Source organism: Pongo abelii, chromosome 1, assembly GCF_028885655.2.
Source record: "Pongo abelii isolate AG06213 chromosome 1, NHGRI_mPonAbe1-v2.0_pri, whole genome shotgun sequence".
In the NCBI taxonomy this organism is placed as follows: domain Eukaryota; kingdom Metazoa; phylum Chordata; class Mammalia; order Primates; family Hominidae; genus Pongo; species Pongo abelii.
The window spans coordinates 212089809-212099695 of NC_071985.2; the positions used below are offsets into that span (position 1 = coordinate 212089809).

Sequence of the window (9887 nt, forward strand, 5' to 3'; positions counted from 1 at the left end):
AGAACGATGGTAATACTTGAGCAGCTTAACCACCATCCTACAATTAAACAAAAGCACATCTGGTTTAACTTCGTCCTCATCTCCTCCCTAACCCCCTACTCTCATCTCAAATTTTACCCCTTAATTTGAGAAGTCAAATTCAATGCAAACAATTGATTTCATGCCATAGTGAGGCTGAGAATTTAAGCATGGAAAACTTTAAGCATAGAGTTTTTCTGGGAGCAATTAACGAAGTGTTGGCGGGGGGGTTGGGGGCTGGTACAAGGAGGCAGAAAAATACAGAGACTATGTTCTTCAGACACTGAGCATCATATCTTGATGTTGGGGGCCTCTTATGAGCTTGACACTCAGAGAGGTTAAGTGACTTGCCTCAGGTCACACAGCTGGCGATTGGAATCCAAGACGCCAGCCCCCAAACCAGTGTTTTCCCTGCTGTGTAGGCTTTTGTAACCTAAACGTGGACTTCCCTCAGGCCCTCAGGATCACCTGGTAGGGATAAAGTTAACTGCTCTTGAAATTGCTCCACAGGAAATATGAATGTCTTAATAACATCAATGCTGGTTCAGCCCAAAGTTGGAAAACCATTTACGATCTTGCGACCCTGCAAAGTATATAATGTTAATCCATACTGCAGATGAGAAAACTGAGGCTCCGAAAGGGAAGGTGACTTGTCCAGGGTCGCATGGCAGTGCTGGGAATGAACCTCCAGTCTACTGCCCCTAACTGCCCTCTGAAAGTGAGGACATCTCCAGAAGAAAAAAAACAAATCTAACATACCACAAAGCCCAGCTCCAGCCTGCCAACGACGACGACATGGTGCTGGGAAGCCAAGTCAGCATTCCTGTGGCCACATGGAGATTTCTGAGTGCTGGTTCTCAGCCCAGCTTGCTCACTCTCCCAGCAATGTTCTCTCGGAGCTCTGGGTTTTGTATTAAAAAGCCAAGTCAGACTGATTTCAAGGTGAGAACTCGGGCTCTGCTACTGGATCCTACTCCCTGGATTAAAAGGCCTCATATGCCCAGAGATGGGTACAGCATGGAGATTGCTAGATTTGGAATTCTAGATACGCAGGCTCCAGCCCCAGCTCCCCAGGTAGCATCTGTGTGCCTCTGGGCAACTCGCTTCCCCTTTCCAAGATCATATCCAGCTTGCAGGGAATGTTGGGTATGTAAGTCATGGGACAGAACAGGGCTGAGTTTGGTCCTGAGCTGGGACATGGTGAGGCACAAGAACAGGCAGAGGGCAGGAAGCACTGCAGAGATGATGGCTCCAGGGCTGATCTCATCACGGAGCTCTGCGCTCCCAGCCCAGGCTGTGTTTAGAATGGCGACAGAAGGTGGCATCTCAGTGTGAGCAAGGAGGGCACCATGCCACCCCACATGTGCAGCCCGACAGGATGGGAAGGGCCTGGGCAGAAGTGGGTGACAGGTTCAGAGGCAGGGTAGGCACATAACCCAACTTCCAGTCTCCGCATTGCATTTTCTGCTGAGAAGAGAGCTGGGGATAGCCAGGATTTTCTTAAGCACAGGTACCAGCTTAAACCCTTCGCAAGCATTCATCATATCTAGACCTCACCACTGGTAGGCATTATTGATCTCCACAGCTTATGGGAGGAGGCTGAGGCACAGAGAGGGAACAGAACTGATCCCAGGTCCCACAGCAAGGTTGCCTTTGCTAAAGTGAGGGCCAAAGGTTGGCCGATCCATTTTACAGGTGATTGCGTCTTAATCTCCCTCCTTATGAATAGCTTGATTTCAAGTCTACACGGTGAATTCTGAGTTTCAAAGCCTGAAAGAATTTTGTTATGCAAACATCCAATCCAGAAGAGGGCTTTTGGCTGATTTACTGCGGCATTCCCGGTACCTAGAACAGAGCTTGGCACACGGCGGATGCTTAAGTATTTGCTGAATGAAGATAGCATCTTGTTCTGGCCTCAGTTCAGTTTTATTCCTCACAATAGTCCTGAAAGGGGAATACACCCCTTTTTACAAATGGGCTCATGGACACAGACTGGGATCATCACTCAGCCTAGTCTTCACCAGTTGGGATGTTGAGAAGCTGTGTCCAGGGGCCTCTTCTGAGGGAATTCACAGGTATTCAGTTAAAGAAAGAAACAGGTGACACAGGAACAAGATGCATGGGGCCAGGGAGTGGGATGGCTGGGGCAGGACAGGGTGGGGACACCCACAGGTGGGGAGGACTAAAGAGTTGGAAAGGGCAAGACTGGAGAGTGGAGGAAGAGCCGGCTGAGCCCAGGAGGAGCCTGAAGACAAAACCAAGGCTTCGCCCCGTATCTCTTAGGCAACACAGTGGGAGCAGGACGCTAGGGTTGCAGAGTTTGGAGTCTGGATTCAAACCCTGGTCCCACCACTTACTTAAATTGTCTAAGCCTCAGTTTCCCCATTTGTAAAATGAAACGATGTACGTGAGATGTCAGAGCAGGTTCCTCTATGCACGGTAGGCCTTCAAAAAACAGTTGCAGTATCTACACTGAGGCCGGGACCCAACCCCTGCCTCCCTGGGCACTAGGCCCACCTGAGCGGTCTCTGACTTTTTCCCAGGGCCCAAAGCCCTTCCTGGCCTAAGAATCGCCCCCTCTTTTGATCTCAAGGATTTTCGCCCTCCACCCAGAGGCCTTTGTAAAGGCCCCGCCTTCAACCCCATTATGTGTTGAAAAAGAGTAATAAGGCACAATGCGGAGTGGGGGAGGCTTTCCTCGGCCTCCTGCCTTTCTGCTGAGACCTGCGTTTAACCCTTTCTTACCAAGACTGGGCAGGGAAGCAGCCCTGGGCGGCCCACCTCGCAAAGCCCAAAGAGGGTGGCAGGCTCCTTCGGCTTCGCGGGCTCCAGAGCTTTGCCCCACAGCTGCGGTGCCCACAGTGGGTGCCCACTCTTAGACACCCACGCGGGTGTCCTCTGTCTCCTCCCGCCACGCCCCCCATTCCAAGCACCTCCCTCCCTCTCCTCCTCCCAAATCAAACTGCTTTAGACCCCACCGGGTCAGGTGGGACGCCTGGGAGGGCGCCAGGCCACGAGGCCTGGGGGTTGGCAGCCCAAGTCTCTAGAGCTACGGCTAAGGAGGCACCAAGAGGGGCTCAGTCTATGGGCAGCAAGGGCAGGTGCCCAGACAGAGCGCAGGGTCCCAGGCAGCGGCTCGGGAGGTAGGAGACCCTGGGACTGCAGGGCGGTCCCGAGCGCGGTCCCCTGAGTTCGCCGGCTCTGAGGGCGCCACGTCCAATCTCCTGTCCCGCCCAGAGCGCGCGCCGGGAGCTTGGGATGCGCGGGAGGACAGGCGCAGGACCAATTGCGGGGCGTACCGAATGGGCTGCTGTGGGCGGCGTGGCGCTGGAGACCCTGGCCCTGCCATTAAAGTTCAACCACGGGGCCAGCGGAGGATGCAGAAGGGGATCGACCACGTCCGCGGGGGCCCTGGGGAACCGGGGCGCGGGGCAGCGTCGAGTCCTTACCTGCGCAGAGCACTGGCGAGGGTCCGTCCAGGAACAAACGCGTGGGAGCCCGGAGGCGGGATAGCGGGCGCGGAGTGGCGGGAGCGCAACGCGGCCCGGGCCAACTCCCCCGCCGCCTTATAAAGGCGGCCGCGGGGCCCGAGTGAGGCCCGGGCAGCCCGCCCCCTCCCCCGCCCCCTCCCCCGCCCCCGGCCCCAACCCCTCCCCAGCCCGGCCCCGGCCCCGCCCCCGGCCCGAGCCCCGCGCCCGGCGGGCCGGTCGCGCCACGAGGCCAGGGCGCCCCCTGCCGGGAGCGGAGCTAGGAACGGGCTGGGGTGGCGCGGCCCTGGCGTCCCTCGCGCGCCCGCACTCTCGGTCTCTCTGCCTCCGGGCTGCCCCAACCCAGCCCTTCCTCTCTCAGCGAGCCTGGGCTCTGACCCTCTCCTTGCGCGCGTCTCCTGTTTTGTCTTTACCGTCGGCATCTCCCTTCTGCGTCTCTTGGTGGGAGTCTTTGTCTCCACCCGTCTCTTTGTCTGCCTTCTTCTCTGGCGTCTGTCTCTGTGTCTGTCAACATATCTGGCTTTCTCTGGGTCTCTGTCTTTATCCGTCTCTGCCCACGTGTCCCTGTCTCTCTGTCTCTGTCCACGTGAACCTCTGACTCTCCACCCCCACCCCCGCTTCCCTGCCCGTGGGCTGCCTCCCTGGCTACCGCAAGAAGCAGCAGAAGGGGACCTCGGAGGGGTGCCACCTGGAGGGAAACCACCCCCTAGACAGGGGCCCTTCCCTCTTTCTCTCTTTAGAGACGTAAAGGGCCCGCAGGTATCCAGCTATGTCCTAGCCAGAGCCCCAGGACATGCTCCCTGGATGCCGGAGGAGGGGCAGGCACTTCCCAGGCAGTTGAGTCAGACAGCTCAAGTTCAAAACTCTGCTCTGGTGACCTTGGCCAAGTCACTTGACCTATGTGGACCAGCCTGCCCCTCTTTAACAGGCAGACACCATCTGCCCTGGCCTCTCGCTGGTGCGAGAGTCATATGAGACAGTGCTTGAAAACTACAGAGGAAACGCTAAAATCCCGGATAGATGGGAGCCAGGGACAGACGCTGGGCGCTACAGGCCCTGCTCCCGCTCCTGGGGAACCAGCTCTGATGGAGTAACCACTCCCTTTCCTCTGAGCACTGAATTCTCTGGACAACTTCGTAGTGAGAAGTCCGCAGGCTCTGTTTGAATGCCTCCAGCGACAGAGCTCACTGACTCCTAACAGGAGGGTCTTCTCAGTGGCCCTTGGGAAAATGTCTGCCCAGAGAACCAATTTTAGCCAGGTCAGGCAACCTCTCTTCCACTCACTCCATGCCAGTCTCAGGGCCAGGCATTGTGCATGCATTAACTTCCAAAAGCTCCATTTTCCAGAGGAGAAAACTGAGGCCCAGAGAGATCACGTGACTTCTCAGTAAGGTTGGAGCCAGAATTGGGGCCTGGTGCCAGAAACCAAGAATGTCTTTGTATTTATTTTTGTTTCCTTTGTATTTTTGGTTGATACTGTTTATTTAGAGGAGTGACATAGGTTCCCTTTTCAGATAAGTTTATGTTTTTTAAAAGTGAGTCAAAATATTGAGTAAATACTATTTATTTATGTATTTTATGGGTTGGGTGATATGGCAAAAATCATGGAGGTAGCAAATGAATGAAGTTTAGGAAATGCCATCCTCTGTAAGAAATTGCGGGTGAAATCACTCAGCACTGGGCCTAAAACATGGGAGGGGCTCAGTACTTGCTCACAAATGCCAAGGAAGGGTTTAAGGATTCCAGGAGACTTAAGATGGTATCATCATCAGTGAGCCAGGGGCAAGTCCCCAGGCATGGAAAATCTGCCTGTTGCTTGGACAGAGGCTGGGAGGCAAAGCCAGAGGGAATTGGAGGCACCCCTTGCACCTATCATGGCACCAGCACCCCTGACTTTTTTTTTTTTTTTTTTTTTTTTTTTTTTTTTGAGACAGGGTCCCACTCTATTGCCCAGGCTGGAATGCAGTGGCATGATATCAGCTCACTGCAGCCTCGACCTCCCAGGCTCAAGTGATCTTCCCACCTCAGCCTCCCCAGCAGCCAGGACTACACGTGTGCACCACCACGCCCGGCTAATTTTTGTATTTTTTTATAGAGAACAGGGTTTTGCTGTGTTGCTCAGGCTGGTCTCAAACTCCTGAGCTCAAGCAATTCCCCTGCCTCCTTATCCCAAAGTGATGGGATTACAGGCATGAGCCACCACACCCAACCCTATCCCTGACTTCTGATCTCCCCAAAGCCATGAGGGACGGGCACTTCTGGTTGAGCCACATGGCCAGCATTAGGTCCCCTGTGTCTGTGATTTACCCTCAAGTCCCTCCACCTCGGGAGTTCAGGGATTGGTTATCAGCAGCAGGGACTATACTGCTTGGCCAGCCCTGCCACCTTCCACCCTCAAACCCTCTTACTCTGCTCCTGGGCTGGGTGCCTCAAGGAGAATTCAACTGAGATGGGTCATCCAGCAGCCCTTGCCTTCCCTGCTCCCCGGGTACCCCTCCTTTTGGCTCTGTCAACACAGCGGAAAGGAGTCCTGGACCTCGAACCAGGAGACTCCAGTCCACCCTCCAGCTCTGCCGTGGCTTGCTGGGGAGCTGAGCCAGTCACTTTTCCCATCGAGGTTCAGATTCCCTCTGGCCTTTTGAACTGGACAATCTCTAAGTGCAACCCAGATGCCATGATTTCAGGACCACTCAGCTGGTGGCAACAGCTCATTACATTCGATTTCTCTCCATCATTGTCCCTGGGGCACCACTTCCTTGTTGAAAACTAAGCAAATTGGATTTAACCTCCAAGCTCCCTGTGCCTAAGAGCTAATGATGTCTTTTGAGTCTCACAGCAGTATCATAATGTGGGCAGGGCAGGTGTTTACAATCCCCACTATAGATGGGGTACGCCAAGGCCAGAGATAGTAGTTACTTACAGGTCAGGGTCAGAGCTGGGTTTGGTTACCAGGTTTACTATTCCCAGTCCAGGGCTTTTTCCATTCATTCCTTTATTCCGTATCTGTTAAGTGCATGCCATGAGCCTGTGCCGCAAACTAGACCGTCAAGCTCACTAGGCAGGCCAGGTATGGTGGCTGACGCCTGTAATCCCAGCACTTTGGGAGGCCAAGGTGGGAGGATCTCTTGTGTCCAGGAGTTAGAGGCGGCAGTGAGCTATGATCACACCACTGCACTCCAGCCTGGCCAACAGAGTGAGACTTTGTCTGGGGACAAAAAAAAAAAAATTTTAAGAAGTTCACCAGGCATTAGAATTAGAAGCTAAATTAGGCCGGGCGTGGTGGCTCATGCCTGTAATCCCAGCACTTTGGGAGGCTGAGGCAGATGGATCACCTGAGGTCAGGAGTTTGAGACCAGCCTGACCAACATGGTGAAACCCCATCTCTACTGAAAATATAAAAATTAGCCTGGCAAGGTCGTGCACTCCTGTAGTCCCAGCTACTTGGGAGGCTGAGGCACAAGAATCGCTTGAACCCTGGAGGCAAAGGTTGCGGTGAGCCGAGATCACGCCAGTACACTCCAGCCTGGGTGACAGAGCCAGAATCTGCCTCAAAAAAAGAAAAAAAAAAAAAAGAGAAAAGAAAATTTACAAGCTAAGTTAGAGATGAGGCCAGAAGCCCACGAGCATAGGGTAGGGTGGGGCAGGGAGAGAGCCAGGACTTCAGTAGACAGGGATAAAGGAGAAAGAATGGAGAGAGACAGAGAAAACAAAACTCTGAGGTCTGTTCACGGAGAGGCAGTGAGGAGTCAGCTGTGGCCTAGGGCTGGAGAAAAGAGTGCCTGAAATCTCTTTAAAGGCAAGAGGTCCTGGAAACCTTGGTCTGTTTTGATGCTTGGACTTGAGGGGTCATTTTATCTCAAGCCCAGGCCTGAGCACAGGTTCAGCCATTTGATTCCCAGTGCCACCTACAGCCCCACCTTTAACTCAGTTAAAAAAATGAACCAAAAGGCATGAGGTGGAAGAGACCACGACAGCCAAAGCAGCATCATTAAACCGACAACGCTGCCGTGGCCAGGGCAATTGGACGCTAATAAAAGTAGGGACTTTTATTCTCTCTGTACGGACGAGGAAACTGAAGCATATATGAGATATTGTTGCTGGGGACTTCCTCTGTGTCTGCAGCCTGATGGAAAGATCTTTATAGGTGAGATTTAACTTGCTCCTCCCTGCAACACCAAAGCACCGTCACTGTTGTCATCATCACCTTTCCAGTGAGCAGGCTGTTATCCCAGGCAGGCTTGGCAACCTTCTTCATTCAACAAATGTCTATTGGATGCCTGCTCTGCACCAGGCACCCTTCTAGGAACTGGACATACCAGCGAACAAAACAGAATGTTTATCCTCATGGAACTGACACTCTGGTTGGGAAGGTAGATAATAAACAACAAACATTAATAAGTAAGTTAGTAAGATAACAGGGGCTGGGCACAGTGGCGCACGCCTGTAATCCCAGTACTTTGGGAGGCCGAGGTGGGCAGATCACTTGAGGTCAGGAGTTCGAGACCAGCCTGGCCAACATAGAGAAATCCTGTCTCTACTAAAAATACCAAAAAAAAAAAAAATTAGCTGAGGTTGGTGGTGCACACCTATATTCCCAGCTACTCAGGAGGCTGAGGCGGAAGAATCACTTGAACCTGGGAGGCAGAGGTTGCAGTGAGCTGAGATGGTGCCACTACACTCCAGCCTGGGCAACAGAGGGAGACTCTGTCTCTAAATAAATAAATAAATAAATAGGCCGGGCGAGGGGGCTCACGCCTGTAATCCCAGCACTTTTGGAGGCTGAGGCGGGCGGATCACGAGGTCAAGAGATCGAGATCATCCTGGCCAACATGGTGCCACTGTACTCCAGCCTGGGCAACAGAGCGAGACTCCGTCTCAAAAATAAATAAATAAATTTAAAAAGACAATAGGAGTATGGATAAGGAGTTGGAGCAGATAAGGGGGACAGGAGCACCAAGGCGGAGCAGATTGTGGCATTAGATACGGTGTTCAATGGAGGGAAGGTGAGGGGATTGAAGATGAGGGAAGTAGGGACTGAGATAAAGACCACCCAGATAGCCAGGGAAGAAGGAGGGTTGGAACCTGGGCTGCCTGTGTCTGATGCCTGGGCTCCTGAGCAGTGTGTGACATGCCCTCCCAGGACCAGTTCTGACCCTCAAGCCTTCCCCTAGTCCCAGGCTTGTTCCTCTAATCCTGCCCCAGCTCCTGACCTCATCCTATCTTGACTCCAGTCTTTGCTCCAGCCTCATCTTCTCTATCTCAGTCAGTCTCCTGTTCCAATCCACCGTGTCCCTTCACACCCACAGCTCCATCCCCAGGCCCCAGGTCCCTCCTAGCAGTCAGCTCTGAGATCAGTACCCTAACAGCCAGCCAGCCCCTGGCCCGGGTTGTCTTCCAGCTCCAGCTGCCCTTAAAGGAAGTTCTCCTAACAAAGGCCTGCGGAGCCTGCCCTGTGAGAAAACCCCATTGTCTGGCAAACAGTGTCCTCATTTTGTCTTTTATTTCTAAAGGGACTTGTGAAGAAGTGCCAAGCTCAGAGAGAGCATGTTGCTTCCTATTCTCAGCCCTGGAGAAGGCGGCAAGCCAAGAGGAAGGGTCAAGGCAATGTGCTGGGGGCTGGATTCCAGAGGCCAAAACAGATTCAGGCAGGCCCAGCCTTAGCAGTCCATGATATTTTCCAGAACAGAGGCAGGAGAGAAGCTATGCCTGCCAGGTGCAGTAGCACATGCATGTAATCCCGGCTACTCAGGAGGCTGATGATGTGAGAGTATTGCTTTTGAGCCCAGGAGTTTGAGACCAGCCTGGGCAACATAGTGAGACCCTGTTTCAAAAAAAAAAAAAAAAAAAAGAAGCCATCCTTAGTAAGTAGGACAAAAGCTTGGCTACACCCAAGACGTCAGAGAGATCTCCTTCACCTCTGACACAGGGCTTTCATCAACTCTGATAAAATCTTCTTAAAGATTCATCCATCTTCCTGCCTGTACCTCAGCCTGCCTGTCCATCTCCTTGTCTTCTTCTTCTTTTTTTTTATTTTTTATTTTTTTCAGACCCAGTCTCACTCTGTCTCCCAGCCTGGAATGCAGTGGTGCGATCTCGGTTCACTGCAACCTCTGCCTCCTGGTGATTCTCCTGCCTCAGCCTCCGGAGTAGCTGGGATTACAGGTGCGCACCACCATGCCCAGCTAATTTTTGTATTTTTAGTAGAGATGGGGTTTCGCCATGTTGACCAGGCTGGTCTCGAACTCCTGACTTCAAGAGATCCACCCACCTTGGCCTCCCAAAGTGCTGGGATTACAGGCATGAGCCACTGAGCCCAGCCATCATCTCCCTGTCTTCTGTGGATACAGCTGATATAAGCCTTGGAGATGCTTCCCCTGGGAT

The 9887-nt window shown here is 53.0% G+C and overlaps 1 protein-coding gene across 5 annotated transcripts in view; it reads right to left on the bottom strand.

Annotated features, from left to right (window-relative positions):
- Positions 1-4013, bottom strand: part of ALPL (alkaline phosphatase, biomineralization associated) — a 68596-nt gene extending 64583 nt beyond the window's left edge. For 2 of the 5 annotated variants that reach the window (XM_054546744.2, XM_054546743.1), the window contains exon 1: positions 3468-3621. The gene's annotated coding sequence lies outside the window, so the exon portion shown is untranslated. Of the gene's footprint in view, positions 1-777; positions 2921-3467; positions 3632-3919 lie in introns of those variants that run through there. The other 3 variants (XM_054546740.1, XM_054546741.1, XM_054546742.2) reach the window with 3 other exon arrangements.
- Between the last annotated feature and the right edge of the window lie 5874 nt (positions 4014-9887).